The sequence below is a fragment of the Acartia tonsa genome, chromosome 11 (assembly GCF_053477335.1).
Source record: "Acartia tonsa isolate MP-2025a chromosome 11, ASM5347733v1, whole genome shotgun sequence".
NCBI classification, from domain to species: domain Eukaryota; kingdom Metazoa; phylum Arthropoda; class Copepoda; order Calanoida; family Acartiidae; genus Acartia; species Acartia tonsa.
This window is the reverse complement of record NC_137270.1, coordinates 1,285,050-1,302,165: the sequence shown is the minus strand read 5'-3', so window position 1 is coordinate 1,302,165 and position 17,116 is coordinate 1,285,050. Positions and strand designations below refer to the sequence as shown.

Here is a 17,116-nt window from a genome sequence, read left to right as displayed (position 1 = left end):
CTTTATATAAAAACTTTGGGTACTTGATTTAATCGTTATTAGTTAGTTAGTTAGTTCATACATTTTAATTAATAATCTAAAGAAGTGGAGTTTTTATAAATTAATTTATCAGCCATTGTCTTTTACATTTAGAACCCCTAATTTATTGATAGTTTTTTTATCACTAAAATTGTTTAAATTGCAATTTTTCATTTGACCTTCGATTTCATTTTTTACCACACATGTATTTCATGTTTTATTTTTATAGTTTTTTTTATGAAATAATCACCCAACCTCTACACATAATTTTATCCTTATACTAAAGTAACAGGATCTCTGAATGTATGTATGTTTGTATGTGTACCAAAGGATCTCGCTAACCGCTGAATCGATCGGGTTCTCCTTTACAATGTAGCTTCTTATAGGTACTTGGAAGGTTTATACCTAGTTGGGGGGACGGTACCAACACCCTCCCAAATGAAATCGCCCCTAGAAACCCCCCCCCTATTTTTTTTTTCTTTCTAAAACCAACTTTTTCTTTTGAAACCTTTGGGTTGTCGATTAAAACCCCCACCCTCCAAGTGCATCTAGAGGCCTCTATGGGCGTAGCCGCTAATATATTTAAAAGTATCTGAATTAATGTGTTTATATTTTTTGTATGACCTTTTGTGACTGTCCTTTCTACTACGCCAAAAAATCAAAATAGCCTAAAATCTGACATGAGCCAATAAAAATATAAATCCAGTTTTAGAGATCTTTGAACGCAATCTAACATACACACACAGCAATTGATATTTTAATACTTGGATCTTAAACCAGATTTTCATATTTTCCAATAAAGTGAAACATGCAGTGAGCTAAAATATATAATGAATCCTCTTTACCACTTTCTTTACCCAATCAACTCTACTCCTACTGAATGAACAAACTGACCAATAATTGAATATGAAAATAGCAACCTAAATTGACGACATTTTTCCCCTGTCAAATTACCCATGTATATTCTAAATACTGGCAGAAAGAATGTGTTGTAAATTGATTTTAAAAGAATAACCTTGAATTTAATTTTTTAATAGACTTAAAATTTTGACTTTAATTGTGTACAGTTAGGGCAGTAATAATTAAATTAATCAGCTAAGCATAAAATTTTTTTTTCAAAAATTTAAAATTTGCCATATGGTACAATATTGCTTGTATATAAGGAACACGGCTTCTATGTAACTTATTATAGTGAGCTTTCCGCGGATATTAAAATAAAAAAATATTAGATTAAAATCTGTCTTGTTAGAACCGAGGGACTGAAGGCCCGAGCTATATAAACTGGTATTACTTTTATGTTTTTTTTTATTTGGATATTCGTTGAAAATTGTCTGTGATACGATGCTATACATGATTTCTTTAGTTTGGTTAAGAAATGGTTTTAATCCAGCGGATATTGATCGGTTTCAAAGCCTTACTGGAAAGAAATGTTATTTTCTATAAAAAGCTTTTTGTCTGTAGCGAAGGATCTCGCTAACCGCTGAACCAATATGGTTTTCTTTTACAATGAAGCTTCTTATAGGTAATGATGTGATTTTAGTCTACTTTATTTTTATAGACAAAGTTGTGGTATGGTTTTAGGCTAATTTTCTGTCCTTCCATGTCTTTTCGAAAAGAGCCCGTGGATGCTAAGGGTGCAGCTGCTAGCATTACCAATATCTGCATTAATTAGATTAAATTAAGTTGTAGCAAACTTATTATTGCTGCACTTCTAATATATAAACTTATTTGTCCTTGTTACTTAGTTGATTTATATACTAAGTAGTATACTCTGTATGTAGTATGAAATAAATTATAAAACAAGGATGACAACATTCATAAAAGCGAAGAGTTAAATTATACATAATTGTTATAGGAATTCATGCAAAGTTTAAAATCGATAGGACAATTCTAACCTGTTTAAATTAACGAATTGAGCTAACTGTCTGTGACAGACGTAAGGACCTTTTTAAACTTTTTATGAAGTAGTAAGGTATTTTTTTGTAGCTTAAGATTTTAAGAACTACTGAACTCATTGAGTTCTCCATTTTAGGAAAGCTTCAGATAATCACAGGATATTTTTTTAGATTTAAGTCTTGAGATGGTTTTAAGCTATTTTTCTGCCCTTCCTCACCTTTTTGTATAAAGATTCTAGGGGCGCAGCTGCTAGTGTTATATTAAATTTATTATCGTGAATTTCACAAAAAAAAATACTTTAAATTAAAATTTTTCATCTTTTACACAACAATTAAGGATATTAATTTTACTAAAAATGCCTCATTTTTTTTGTTATAAATTTGTGCCATATGCTATTTTGGTATGAGGTTTATTAAAGTTTTATTTTAATAAAATGATACTTTTTTATTAGTGAAGATTCCTAGGGATCTAAAGGGAAAAGACAATTGCCGATAGATTGATGTACATCCCCAATAATGATACAAAAAATTACCCCTTCTGTAGATTAAGAGAAGTGGTTGAAACGTTTGAACATTCAACTAAACAAACCAAAAAGCCCTAAAGTTGTTAATCCAACGAATAAGAAATGTTATTATAAAACTTTGGGGACTAGTGTAATAAACAGCCCATTGTCCCTCTCTCACTGGAAGCCTTCATATAGGTTTCATTAGATTTGGAATTAGGAACTTTTTGTTCAGGGTTTTGGGTTGGTTATAACACTACTCCAAAAAGTTTTATAATAACATTTTCTTATTCGTTGGCCCAACAACTTTGGGGACTTTTGATTGGTTGGTTCATAAAGTTAAGTGTCCATTAACCAATAATTTTAATCTTTAGATAACTTTAAAAAAAAGAAATACTAACTTTTCTGCCAATTAAAAAAAAACCTCCCGAATTATAATTTAAAAAGTACACTTTGTTATAAAGATGCCTTCTAAGTACATTTTATGTTTAAAAAAAGTAAAAATTTCCTTTCTTTGTAATTTATAGTTTGATATATGAATCTTTTTTGCCATTTGATAATTCTTTGTAATATTCATGTTGCTCTTTTACTCCCCCCCCCTTATTTCCCCCTTAACTCTGTTCTAGCGGGGGTTGGGGAGACCCTCTTAACTCTTTACTAGCGGGGATAGGTGGGGAGTCAATGAAAAAGAGAGTAATCTTCTCTTTACTGACCTAATTCCAGGCAAATATAAGCCGTGTATACAACACGATTCACTGCCCTACCTTTCTCACTCTCACTATCTCTCTCTCTCTCTGTCTCTTTCTCACTCTCTCTCTCTCTCTCTCCCTCTCTCTCTCTCTCTATCTCTCTGTTTTTCCTTTCTCTTGGATATTTTTGCCTTACTTTACTATGCAATGCATTCTTGCAGGGATCTAAAGGGACAAGACAATTGTTGATACACAAAATTACCCCTTTTGTAGATTGCAATTAGTGGTTGAAATATTCAAATACTCAACTCAATGAACCAACCAATCAAAATTCTAAAAGTCCCCAAAGTTGTTAAGCGAATAAGAAGGTAATTATAAAACTTTAGGGACTAGTGTAATAAACAGCTCAATGTCCCCTTCCTCCCTGGCATTCTTGCCTTTCATGCATGCAGCTTGTTGCAACACTTTCCCTTACACTATCTATCTATCAACCCATACTATCTATCTATCTATATAGCTGGCTACCTTTCTATCTATCTAGCTATCTTGTGTGCTGTATAGTTTGTTCACTCTTTGAATTATTGTCTCTACTTTCATTCACACACAGGGAGGGAAAGGGCAATTGTGGTAAGATAAATCCTCCAGGGATGGAGGGGACATTGGGCTGTTTATTACACTTATTGGGCTATTTATTACACTTGTCCCCAAAGTTTTATCATAGCGGTTATTTATTTGTTGGCTTCACAACTTTGGGGACTCTCAATAAATTTTAATTGGTTGGTTTAATTAGTTAGGTGTCCTAATGTTTTACCACTAATTGTAATCTGAAGAAGGGTAATTTTGTGTATTATTATTGGGGAATACATCAATTTATCGACTATTGTCTTTAGATCCCTTTAGATCTCTGTAAATCCTCAACCCTTTCATCTCCCAAATGTTGATTGGCTGTCAATGGGATTGTTTTACAAGAAATTAAGAGTAATACGAATTTATCATTTAACAAATAAGATTTTAAAGAGTATATGATAATATTTTTTAATAGCTGATATATCTATAAAAAATAATGTCATTGTTTTTCTGCATTCAAAATTAGTAAAAATTTCTTTAATTCAAATTTTATCTTTAACATTTAAAAAATTAATACTAGTTTAAAATCTTAATGATTTACTTTCGAGTATGGATTTGAACCCGATTAATATCCGCTGGATTAGAACTTGTTCTCAGCCATACTGAAAAATCATGTATAGCATCATATTACAGACAATTTTCACGTGTATTAAAATAAAAAAATCATTAAATCAAAACCAGTTCTGTTATATCTGTAATAAGATTCGAATAAGAATTTTTTTAATAATCCAAATTATTTTTGTAAAAAAGTGTAATAAGGTTAAAAAGTTGAATGTCATCCTACATTACCTTATAAGGCAGGTAGATTATGTAGAAGTTTTTGTGTAACTTTATTTGTGTGTGTGTGTGTGAGTGTGTGTGTGTGAGTGTGTGTGTGGAGGGGAAAGTAATTCCGAAAATTTACTTCTTTGAATTACAGATTATTTACATATCAACCACTAATTGTAATCTACAGAAAAGGTAATTTTGTGAATCATCATTGATAATGTACATCAATTTATCGGCCATTGTCTTATCCCTTGATTATATTAAAGGAAGGAAACGTCCTATAGATTTACAACCCTCTGCCTTATGGTGGCAATAGGGTAAAAATAATGAAAGTTGATCATGGTCAAAAGCCCAGAAGGAAATTTTCCCACTTTTGCACGTATTTTTTTAGTTTTTTTTTATGCACTTTCTCTTGGGAGGGTGGTGGTACCCCAAAATAGCTATAGACTTTCTCAGGACCTATGAGAAGCTATTTCATACATAACTCTGATGAATTAAGCCATACTGATGAGCCCTAAAAGGGCGAAACATTGTGTCTATGGATATTGTTCATAATTATGTATGAAATAGCTTCTCATAAGTCCTGGGAAAGTTTATAGCTATTTTGGGGGAGGGTACCACCACCCTCTTAAGAAAAACTGCAAAAAAAAACTAAAAAAATACGTGCAACCAGAGGTCTCTAGGGACGTATCCGCTGGTTCAAGATATACTATTGAAATTATTTAAAGAAAAAAAAATAATTTAATCTTGTCAAAACCAGAAGGAAAATTACAGGAAAAATCCAGAGAAAAAAATCATTCATTGATAAACTATCAAAACACAGGGATTTAAAGGTATAAGACAATAACTGATAAATTGATGTAAATTCCCAATGATTTTACGGAAAATTACCCTTTCTTTAGATCACAATTAGTGGTTGAAATGTTTAGACATTTGACTAAATGAACAAAATTCAATAAAAGCCCCCAAAGTTGTTAAGCTAACAAATAAGAAAACATTATTATAAATTTTTAGGGACTAGTGTAATTAACAGCTCAATGTCCCCTCCCTCTCTGAGCAAAACCTAATCTAGCAACTTTATATCTGTCTTTATTTTACATAAGGATTCTTATTCATACAAGATGTTTGAAAGGTTTCTTAGGTTAGAAAACTCTTGTCTTCTTTTCACTTTTAGTAGCACAGCTACTCTTTATTTCCGACTTTTTTGTCATACTTTTAAGAAAATGTAGATTATAACAATACTCTAGTAATGACATTCATAATAAGGTTTTCATATTTGTATCGCTGTCAAGGCTCTCCTTAAGTTTTTTTTGTTGTGCTCTGTGTAAAATCCCATAGGACGTCTGTTCCTCATCCCAATGCAATAAAGACAACAATTTTTCTTCCCTCCGGTGATTGATCAGCGCGGCATGTGCGCATTGTTTTCGGCTAAACAACTTTGGGGACTTTAATTAAATTTTAATTGGTTCCTTAACTAAGTTGAGTGTCCAAACGTGTCAACCACTAATTGTAATCTGCAAAGGGGATAATTTTGTGTATTATCATAGGGGATGTACATCATTTTATCGGCCATTGTCTTATCCCTTTAGATCCCTGGTTAATTTTCACAGGGGACATTTGTCCGTTTTCTTCCCAGATGAAAGTTGGTTTTGCCGTCAGATTTCCACAGGCCGAAGATTATACTCCAAAGTTAGAAAAAAATGAGTTTTTAATACGGCTTCAAAATCAATTATTAGCCATACTGAAAAATCATGTATTGCATTGCTTTATATACAATTTTCTACGAATATTGAAAAAAATAATAAAATTTATACTAGTTTTGTTAGCCCGTGACTACAACCCCTCGGGTCTAATAAAACTGGATTCAATCATTTAATTTTTCATTTCAATATCCGCGGAATGCTATCTAAAAAATGTATAAAAAACTCCCTTGTTTATTGACCGATTTGTATAAACTCCTTGTTATGGCTCGGCCTAGTGTAGCTAGCGAGTGAAAGTAGGAATTTAATGTGTACCATGCCTGTACACATCAGGGAGGAAGGGGACATTGGGCTGTTTATTACACTAGTCCCCAAAGTTTTATAATTATGTTTACTTATTGGTTGGCTAAACAACGTTCGAGATTTTGATTGATTGGTTAATTGAGTGTTGAGTGTCCTAACGTTTCAACCACTGATTGTAATCTAAACAAAGGGTAATTTTGTGTATTTATCGGCCTTTGTCTTATCCCTTTAGATCCCTGCAGTAACATATATCTGTGGCCAAGCAAGCCATAAGGGAAAATTTCCCTTCTTCCTTAATGTTATCACCGGACCAAGTGGTTGTTTGACCAATCAGAATTAAAAATAAGGGATTTCAAGAAAAAGGTCCTATTTTTAACTTTTTAACAAAAATTCGCCAGTAATAAATTTAAACTGCTCTAGTTTCCAAAGTTTTATAACAACATTTTCTTATTCGTTGACTTTGGGGACTTTTGAATTTTGATTGGTTGATACATTAAGTTGAGTGTCCAAACGTTTTAAACAATATGTGTAACATCTTTGGGTGTGTAAATCCATTTATCTGCCATTGTATTATTCCTTTAGATCCCTAGTAAAATGATCTAAGTTAATTCTAATTTTCTACCCTTCTACCTCTTTTACTTTTAAAATTACCTTACAAAGGGATCTTAAGGGGTAAGACAATGGCCGATAAATTTATGTTTATCCCCAATAATAATACACAAAATTACCCCTTCTATAGATTATACATTACAATTAGTGTTGAAACGTTTGGACACTTAACTTAATTAACCAACCAATCAAAATACATTAATAATGGATGATAAATTGTTATACAACTTTAGGGACTAGTGTAATATACAGCCCAATGTCCCCTCCCTCCCTGCGAAAAGGTAATATAAGGGGGTCACAGTAAAAGAAGGGGAGAGGAACCATCTGGGAAAATATGTGAAACATGATAAAAACAAGGATGACAACATCCATAAGTAGCGAAGCATAAACAATTAAATAGGAATTTAGATATTAGTTGACAAAAGAATGTATATTAGGAAAAAATCATGAAACCTTTTCAACATTTGTTTTCTTAATATTTATTTATATTTCAGTACTATGACTAAGAGACTGATGGTCAAAGTAAATTACATACTGGATACAAACGGGGAATTTAATTTTGATATTTTTAACTACAAAAATTTTAAAAAACGGGCCATAAACACCAAAGACATGAGGAAAAATGTGAAAAATATAAAAATAGCCAAAAACCTGCAAAAAGGCAGTCTGACCTCCATTGACGTGTTCTTGAAACGACAGGAAATTTAATTTTGATATCTATAACTGAAAAACTTTGGAAATTGGGCCATAAACACCAAAGGTATGGAGAAAAATGTGAAAAATACAAAAATAGCCTAAAACCTGCTTAAAGGCAGTCTGACCGTCATAGTTGTTTTCTTGAAACGATAGGAAATTTAATTTTGATTCTATAACTGAAAAAAATTTGGAAATCGGACCATAAACACCAAAGATATGGAGAAAAATGTGAAAAATACAAAAATAGCCTAAAACCTGCTAAAAAGCGGTCCTATCGCCAATGATGTTTTATAGTTAATTGTGCTCCTTGATAATGGGAATGTTGTCAAAAAATTTCAGCCTTTTATCTTTTATAGGAGCCGAGAAAATCACGTTTCCCCCAAACTAAGACAGACATACGGACATACGGACATACGGACATACAGACAGACGGACAGACGGACATTTCAAATTATAGAGTAGCTTCGCTACTAAAAAAGATAAATAGATAGATAAATGGATAGATACTAGAAACAATAAGATAGGTAGATAGTCATGCTTGAATTGAAATTTAATATATGTATGTTTGCTTAAATGACATTTTAAATAATTATCATTTCCTTAAATCTATATTTTTTCAAAATAAATGTAAATAGGAAAATTTCTGTAGATTTTATTACTTTAAAAGAATTGTATAATTTTTCTACCTTCCCATTTACATTAGTTTTAAGTAGACTTTGATGCTGTAGAGTGTTCAAAAACATAAATATTAAAACTGGTTTTAATCTTATAATTGTACATTTTTATATCCACAGAAAGCTGTTTATAATACGATGCGATAAAAATCTTTTTCAAGATTTTTTGCAAATTTTATTCGAGGATTTTTCTGAAGTATTTAGTCGTATTTTACTTTGATGATTCTATTGTAAAAATCTACTACCTCACGTGAGCTAACTCGCTCGCGCAATTTCATGGAGTATTTTTCTTTTAAGTAGCGCATCTTCTATTCAATATACATACATTCTGTATGCTGAGAAAGAGAGGGGACAATGGGCGGTTTATTACACTAGTCCCCAAATTATTATAATAACGTTTTCTTAATCGTTGGCTAAATAACGTTGGGGACTTTAGTGAATTTTAATTGGTTGGTTCATTAAATAAGCGTCCAATAATTGTAATCTACAGAAGGGTTAATATTGTATATCTTAAATTGGGATGTACATCAATTTATTGGCCATTGACTTATCCCTTTAGATCCCTGTATATTTAATTTGTACTTTGCCCCGTTGCTGGCGGATTACATCATTCTTGTTCACATGTAAGTTAGTTAGCTAAATCTTATTTCTAGGGTCTTAAGATGTTACTATTATAACAGCAAGTTATAAGCTTGTTTTGTTTATAAATTTTCCTGTGATTATTGGTTTTAATGGTTGTTGGAAACTGCACTTTGGTGCAAGCAGGCCGATGAAACAACATTGTACTTTCACCAAAACCAGCTTTATACATACACACACACACACACACACTAAACTAATAACCTTCAATTCTTACAGCCTTACTACAACTGATCATCTTTTTCTACTTTCACCAAGTAGAAAAATTGAACAGAATAACATCAAAAAAAAGAATAAATTAATTTATATCCCAAATTATGATACACAAAATTCACCTTCTGTAGATGTCAATTAGTGGTTGAAGCGCTTTGACACTTAACTTAATGAACCAACCAATCAAAATTCAATAAAAGTCAGAAAAGTTCTTAAGCCAACTAATAAGAAAACAATATTATAAAACCCAAATTCAACTCCCATGACATTACCTACTTTCACCAATAGAAAAAAGAACAGAATACCATAAAAAAAAAGATGAATAAACTGTCATACAATGCAGTGATCTAATGGGATAAGACAATGGTTGATAAATTGATGTAAATCCCAAATTATGATACACAAAATTACCTCTTCTGTACCTACATGACAATTATTGGTTGAAACGCTTTGGCACTTAACTTAATGAATCAACCAATCAAAATTCAATACAAGTCCGAAAAGTTCTTAAGCCAACTAATAAGAAAACATTATTATAAAACTTTGGAGACTCATGTATTAAACATTCCAAAGTCACCTCCCATGACATTACCTACTTTCACCAATAGAAAAATAGAACAAAAACAAATAAAAAAGATGAATAAACTGTCATACAACTCAGAGATCTAAAGGGATAAGACAATGGTCGATAAATAATGCATATCCTCAATGAGGATACACAAAATTATCCCTTCTGTAGATAACAATTAGTGGTTGAAACGCTTGGGCACTTAACTTAATGAACCAACCATCAAATTTTAATAAAAGTCCCAAAAGTTCTTAAGCCAACGAAAAAAAATTGTTATAAAACTTTTGGGACTAGTGTAATAACAGCCCAATGTCCCCTTCCTCCCAGACATTAGATACTTTAACCATGAACAAAAAAAGGACAGAATTATGCACCAATTAAAGAAAACTTAATTTATAAAGATCTTATAAAACCTAACATATTAACTCAATCTTTTCAATTAAAATTTTAATCATTAATTTTACATGATCTTTTAAGAAATTTGCTATTTTTCCAATCTTTTTTATTAATAAAGCTAATTAAAGGGCGTTTAAAAAAAACAATAGCTTTATTTTTTTTACTATAAACCTTAAAGTTTTGGTCCAAAACTAATAAAAAATATTCTATTTATGATCAAGCAATTACAATAAGATAACAATATTAAATTTTGAATCTACTCACCTCTCCAGAGTACTACAGCTCGAGATCTAGCCCTTTTAAGATTTCGCTCTTACCGGAAAGTGCGTACATTATTTCAAATTTAGACAAGTTTGTCTTCTTTTGAAAGGAACCAACTGTCTTAAGTATTTGAAATCTTTTATTTAGAGTTTTTGATGGGGTTTGTAGTTAGGTTTCTAGCATAATCCTAGCCAATTTGGCAAAAAAAAGAAAGACCTGGAAAACATATAGAAATGAAAATAGACCGTCATGTCTCAATGTTTGATGGGTCCAATAGTAAAGAAAAGCATTAAAGTAGGTTGCTATATCATACAGAAATGTTGAAAACTTAATAACCTTCAATTCTAACAACATTTGTTGGTATGTTTTCTAAAGTAATCATCATTTCTTTCCCAACATAAATTTCTACTTTCACCGTAAGAAAAAATAGGACAAATTGGTTAATTCATTATTTATGAAATAATAATGTTTTCATTACGTTTAGATATCTTTAAATATTTTAACCTGAAGGGGTTATTTTGTGTATTATCATTGGGGATGTACATCACTTTATCTGCCATTGTGTTATCCCTTTAGTTCCCTGCCTTTTTTTTCCCAAAACGATTTCTACTTTCACCAATAATTAGGACAAATAATATGTCAAGGATAAAATTGTAAAGAAATATTACACTAGCGGCTGCTTTACTAGCATCTAGGAACTCTGTATTAGAAGCAGTAAGGAAAGTAATAATACAATTTAATAGCCGAAAACCTTGCATGAACCTATAAGAAAAGTCCCTTAAATTTTAGAATCGGTTCAGTAGTTATGAAAATCTTAAGCTGCAGACAAAAAAAACATATTACTTTATATAATACTAGCGGCTACGCCCCCTAGAAGCCTCTAGGGGCACCTTAGGTAGGAGGGGAGAAAGTCAACCTCATCCTATTTTAAATTTGAGTTTCAAAAGAGTAAAAAAATATTTTTTGGGGAGTAGGGAGTGAAGACACCCTCCCGAAAAATAATTTAAAACCTTCCCAGGACCTATAAGAAGCTTCACTGTAAAGGATAACAATATCGGTTCAGCGATTAGCGAGATCCTTCGGGACAGACAAAAAACGCTTATTACTTTATATAATACTAGCGGCTTCGCCCCTAGCCTCTAGGGGCTTTGCCCCAAAGGTGATCAAAAAAAGTGTAAGGTGAAATTCGTAAAAAAAAAAAAATAAGGACCAAGGAAATCTTCTACAAAGGAAATCTTCCACAAAGGAAATCTTCTACAAAGGACTAAGGATATCTCCTACAAAAAAAAGGACCAAGGATATCTCCTAAAAAAAAAAAAAAAAAAAAAAATGGGGGGTTGATTTTTTTTTGTTTTTTGGGGGGGTGGGGGTGTCCCACCCCCCAAAAAATAGCTTAAAACCACCACAGGACCAAAAGGTATATACCCTGAAGAGTAGAATCCAATCGGTTCAGTGGTTACCGAGATCTTAAGGGACAGACGGACAGACATCGTTCTACTTTGTATTATAGATAGCGGCTTAGCCCCTAGAAGCCTCTAGGGGCACTTAAGGGGGAAAAGTCGACCTAATCCCATATTAAATTTGCGTTTCAAAAGAATAAAAAAAAATATTTTAAAAATAGTTTAAAACCTTCCCAGGACCTATAAGAAGCTTCACCGTAAAGGAGAACAATATCGGTTCGGCGGTTAGTGAGATCCTTCGGGACAGACAAAAAACGCTTACTACTTTATATAATAGGATAGCGGATGCGCCCCTAGCATCTAGAGGCTCTATGTAGATTCGAAGGTATATGGAAGGACAGGAAAATAGCCTGAAACCATACCCAGACATTTAGGGGGTGGAACCTCCTCTTTACCAAGAAAAATTGTACGTAGATCTTTTCTTATGTGCCCTTAGAGGCAAGGATTCAAATTAATAGGACAATTCTGAAATGCGCACGAAATCTAATTGAAGAAACACTCATTTTTAAAGAAATTACACATAATAATTATCAAACTGGATTATCACGAAAGTGTTAATTGAAAAATACAGTTTGTTACATTTTATTAGGGATCTAAAGGGATAAGACAATGGCTTTTAAATTGATATACATCCCAATGATGGTACACAAAATTACCCTTTCTGTATATTACAAATAATGGTTGAAACTTTTGTACAATCAACTTAATTAAGCAACCATTCAATGTTCATCAAAAGTCCTCAAAGTTTGTTTAGTCAACGAATAAGCAATCGTTGTTATAAAACTTTTGGGACTAGTGTAATTAACAACCCAATGTCCCCTCCCTCCCTGCATTTTATAATTATCAATTATTAAACCATGTTAACTATATATTTATTTGTAATTACCAGGGAGGGAGGGGACATTGGGACTTTTATTCCACTAGTCCCCAAAGTCTTAAGATAAAGTTTTATTGTTCGTTGGCTTAACAACCGTGGGGACTTTGATTGGTTGGTTCATTTAGTTGATTGTGTCCAATGTTTCATCCAATAATTGTTATCTGCTCAAAGGGTAATTTTATGTATAATTAATGGGGATGTACATCAATTTATCGGCTATTGTCTTATCCCTTTAGATCCCGGTTTAATTACTAAATTAAAAACTTGTTATTGTATTTTGTTATTATCTAACAGGGATAATCATAACCATATCAGTAACGTAATATTAATTATTATCCTTTTATTTGATTGTAAGGCATTTGTCTTTGAGTCTTAAGTTTGTATGGGAAATGATAGTGGTTTTACAGTGTATTTTATATGCATAGAGAAGGTGGACAATGGGTTGTTTATTACACTAGTCCCCAAAGTTTAAGATAATGTTTTCTTATTCGTTAGTCTAACAACTTTGGGGACTTCAGTTAATTTTGATATGTTGGTTCATTAAGTTGAGTGTTCAGACGTTTCAACCACTAATTTTAATCACTTTTATCATCATTGGGGATGTACATCAATTTATGGCCATTAAGTACCAGCGCTTCTTATTTGATTTAAAATAGATTACAAAGGATAATTATTTGGTTATATAATACTGTAAATCGATAAATTTGATTATTTTTATATTAATTTTGTGCTTTATTTTCAGAATGTGATGGTTTTAGTCTGTTTTTCCTCTAAAAAAGTAAGTAATTAAAAGCGTAGCTTCTTTTAAAATAGGGTATATACATATATATGTACGTACTTCTGACCGAATAATTTACCTTAAAAAGGCAGATTTTAAGATTTTAGAAATGTGATTTTTAATGATTTAGGTATTGTCAATACCGACCAAAATACTGTATTATGATCTACTGTTCATTTTCTATAGAAAAAATTAGTTTTTAAAATGGATAAATGTGAAAGTTTTTTTCAAGTAATGCTTGAAAACCGATTAATATCCGCTTGTTTAGAACCGGTTAGCAGTCATACAGAAAAATCGTGTATAGCATCGTATTATATCCAGTTTTCTACGAATATAAAAATGTAGAATCATAAGATTCAAACCATTTTTATAATTTATATTTTATATACGCGAAAAGATGTTTAATATACGATGCGATAAATAATTATTATCTAAAAATATATGTAACTTTAAATTATAATCAAACTTGAAATTACTTTTAAAAGTAACTTTATCTACATAGGGGTTAAATAAACATTACATTTCAAACAAACTTTTGTACAGAAAGGGTTGACATGGATTAGATGTAACTGATACAAATATATTCCTACTTTTGAGATGGTAGTTTTTTTTGTTTATAGTCTTTTTTCAACACTAGTGCCGTGTATTGTTCTACGACATATATGAGAAAGAAAAAAAAAGTCAATCCTATTTTGAAATTTACTAGTGGGGTGTTTCCCCGCTCCAGGATAATAGCTTAAAACCAGATCATTAGATTAGTGGGTATATTCCCTGAAAAGCAGCCATTAAATAAATAATTTTCTACTTATAAATTTGGGTGAAGATTTAAATGGCGAACTATTAAAAATGCAAAATACAGCTGCTTTCAAAAATAACAATGCTATAGTAATAATTAAGTCCCAGGGAGAGAATACACTAGTCCCCAAAGTTTTATAATAACGTTATCTTATTCGTGGGCTTAACAACTTTGGGGACTTTTTATAGAACTGTAATTTACAGAAGGGGTATTTTTGTGCATCATTATTGGGGATGTACATCAATTTATCGGCTAATGCCTTATCCCTTTAGATTTCTGATCAAGTCTTATCAACAATTTTTCCATTGTCATTGTTCTGAACTGTAAGGGATATACAGGGATAAGACAATAGCCTGAAAATTGATATACATCCAGAAATGATGATACACAAAATGACCCCTTCTCTGGATTACAATTAGTGGTTGAATCTTTAAAGAATCAATAAATCAAAGGACATGTGAGAAGCTACATTGTAATAGAGAACCATATCGGTTCAACGGTCATTTAAATCCTTCGGCAGAGACAGACAGACATCCTGCTACTTTATTTAATGATTTCATCTGCCATATATAACATATATATCACTGTATCCCATACAATTGCTAATCAGTCATTTAGAACATTTAGATATTTGTTTTGGCTTCACAAAACTTGATAAGAACACAGGGAGGAAGGGAAAGGACATTGGGTTGAATATTACACTAGTCCCCATAGTTTTATATTAACTTTTTCTTATTTGTTGGCTCAACAACTTTGGGGATATTTATTAAATTTAGATTGGTTGGCTTAATAAGTTAAGTATCCAAACGTTTCTACCAATTATTGTAATATGTGTATTGAGATTGGGGATGTACATCAATTTATCTGCCATTGTCTTATCCCTTTAGCTCCCTGATAAGAACCCAAGGGTGTGCATATACCACCGCATATCATCACATTTGCGTTTTGTTTGGCGGCTGCACTTCTAGTATCTAAGGGTTCTGTACCCGGAGAAAGAGGAAGGGTTTAGAAAAATAGCATAAATCATCCCAAAACTAATTGATATAAAATAGCCTGAAACCGTCCCATTTGTGAAGCATTCTTAAAATAAAGAACTCAATAGACTTTTTTTTAAAAAAATAGTAAGATTTTAATTTATGCGTTTTTTTTAAAAGCGAAGCTTTTTTATAATTAGAATCGGCCAGTCCGTCTGTACGTCCCGAACGGATAGCTCTTTTCGTTAATTTAGGCATGTTAGAGTTGTACTATCGATTTCAAAATTTGCATGACAATTCCTGTAGTAGTTGTTACAATTTAGTAAGCGTAGCATCTCTGTGATCAAGTCCTAAAAATGTAAGTATGTTCTTTAATACTATCCTGTATTTCGGCAGTTTTTAAAAGATTTACTTTAATTTTTTCGACTTTTATATACTGATTAATGAGTTCTGACACTCTATAAGTGTTAATGTTCGTTTGTCCTACCGTTTCAGAGCTTCGCTTTTATAGATGTTGTCATCCTTGTTTTTTCTTGCTTTGTAATTGAAGACTGATATATAATGATATACTCAAATTTGATATTATCTAATCTATGTATAATATTTCTTTATCTATTGTAAAGATAGATGTATATTAAATTTCTACTCTCAAAATTTAAATTAAATATTACATGAGTCAAAATACAACAGAGTTTCAAAAACAGTTTAATATTCATACGAAAAAAAGAGTCCTTAGCTACCAGAGGCGTAGCCGCTATTTTTAGTAATAAAGTAGATAAGCTACTAAAAATTAGGCCAATAAGTATCTTTTTAATCACCCAATTGTAATAAAAACGTCGTCAATGATTTCGAATTTAATTTTCTAATAGATGAATAGCTTAATTGCCTATTTATTTTTAATGTTGTCTTACTATTTATCAGGGATCTAAAGGGATAAGACAATGGCCGATAAATGGATGTAAATCCCCAATGATGATAACAAAATAACCCCTTCTGTAAATTGAAATTAGTGGTTGAAACGTTTGAACACTTACCTGTATGAACCAACCAATCTGAATTCACTAAAGTTTCCAAAGTTTTTAAGCTAAGGAACAAGAAGAAGTTATTATAAAACTTTGAGGACTAATGTATTAAATAGCCCATTGTCCCCTCTCTCTCTCTGCAATTAATATAGATTAATAGTTATTTCTTTCATCGTATTATAAACGGCTTTCCGCGGATATAAAATATACAATTATAAGATTAAAACCAGTTTTTTAGCCCCGAGGTGCCGAAGGCACCGGCTAAAAAAACTGGTTTTAATCTTATGATTGTACATTTTTATATTCGTAGAAAGCTTGATATAATACGATGATAGACATAGTTTTTTCGTATGGATGAGAACCGGTTCCTATCCACCGGATTCGAATAAATACGAGAAAATTACTTAAATTAATAAGCTAAAAACAAGATAAATAGCTAAATAAATCAGGGATCTTAAGGGATAAGACTATGTATGATAAATTGATGCACTTTGTACACCCTTCTTCTGTAGATTAGATTTAATGGTGAAAAAGTTTGAACACTGCAACCAAAAGTCCAACGATTGATTGAACGTTTTTATCAAATATTTTGGGACCAGTATAATTTTCTGTTCATTGTTCCCTCCCAAAAAAAATAAATTTAAAAGTAA

At 31.6% G+C, this 17,116-nt stretch overlaps 2 protein-coding genes across 2 annotated transcripts in view; one reads left to right on the top strand and one right to left on the bottom strand.

Moving 5' to 3' along the window:
- The window catches only part of LOC145332913 (uncharacterized), a 55,318-nt gene that overhangs the window by 15,743 nt on the left and 22,459 nt on the right, over positions 1-17,116 (top strand). The window contains exon 2 of the mRNA XM_080178019.1: positions 13,639-13,674. The gene's annotated coding sequence lies outside the window, so the exon portion shown is untranslated. The remainder of the gene's footprint in view (positions 1-13,638; positions 13,675-17,116) is intronic.
- Positions 1-17,116, bottom strand: part of LOC145332434 (uncharacterized) — a 444,908-nt gene that overhangs the window by 417,190 nt on the left and 10,602 nt on the right. The window lies entirely within an intron of this gene.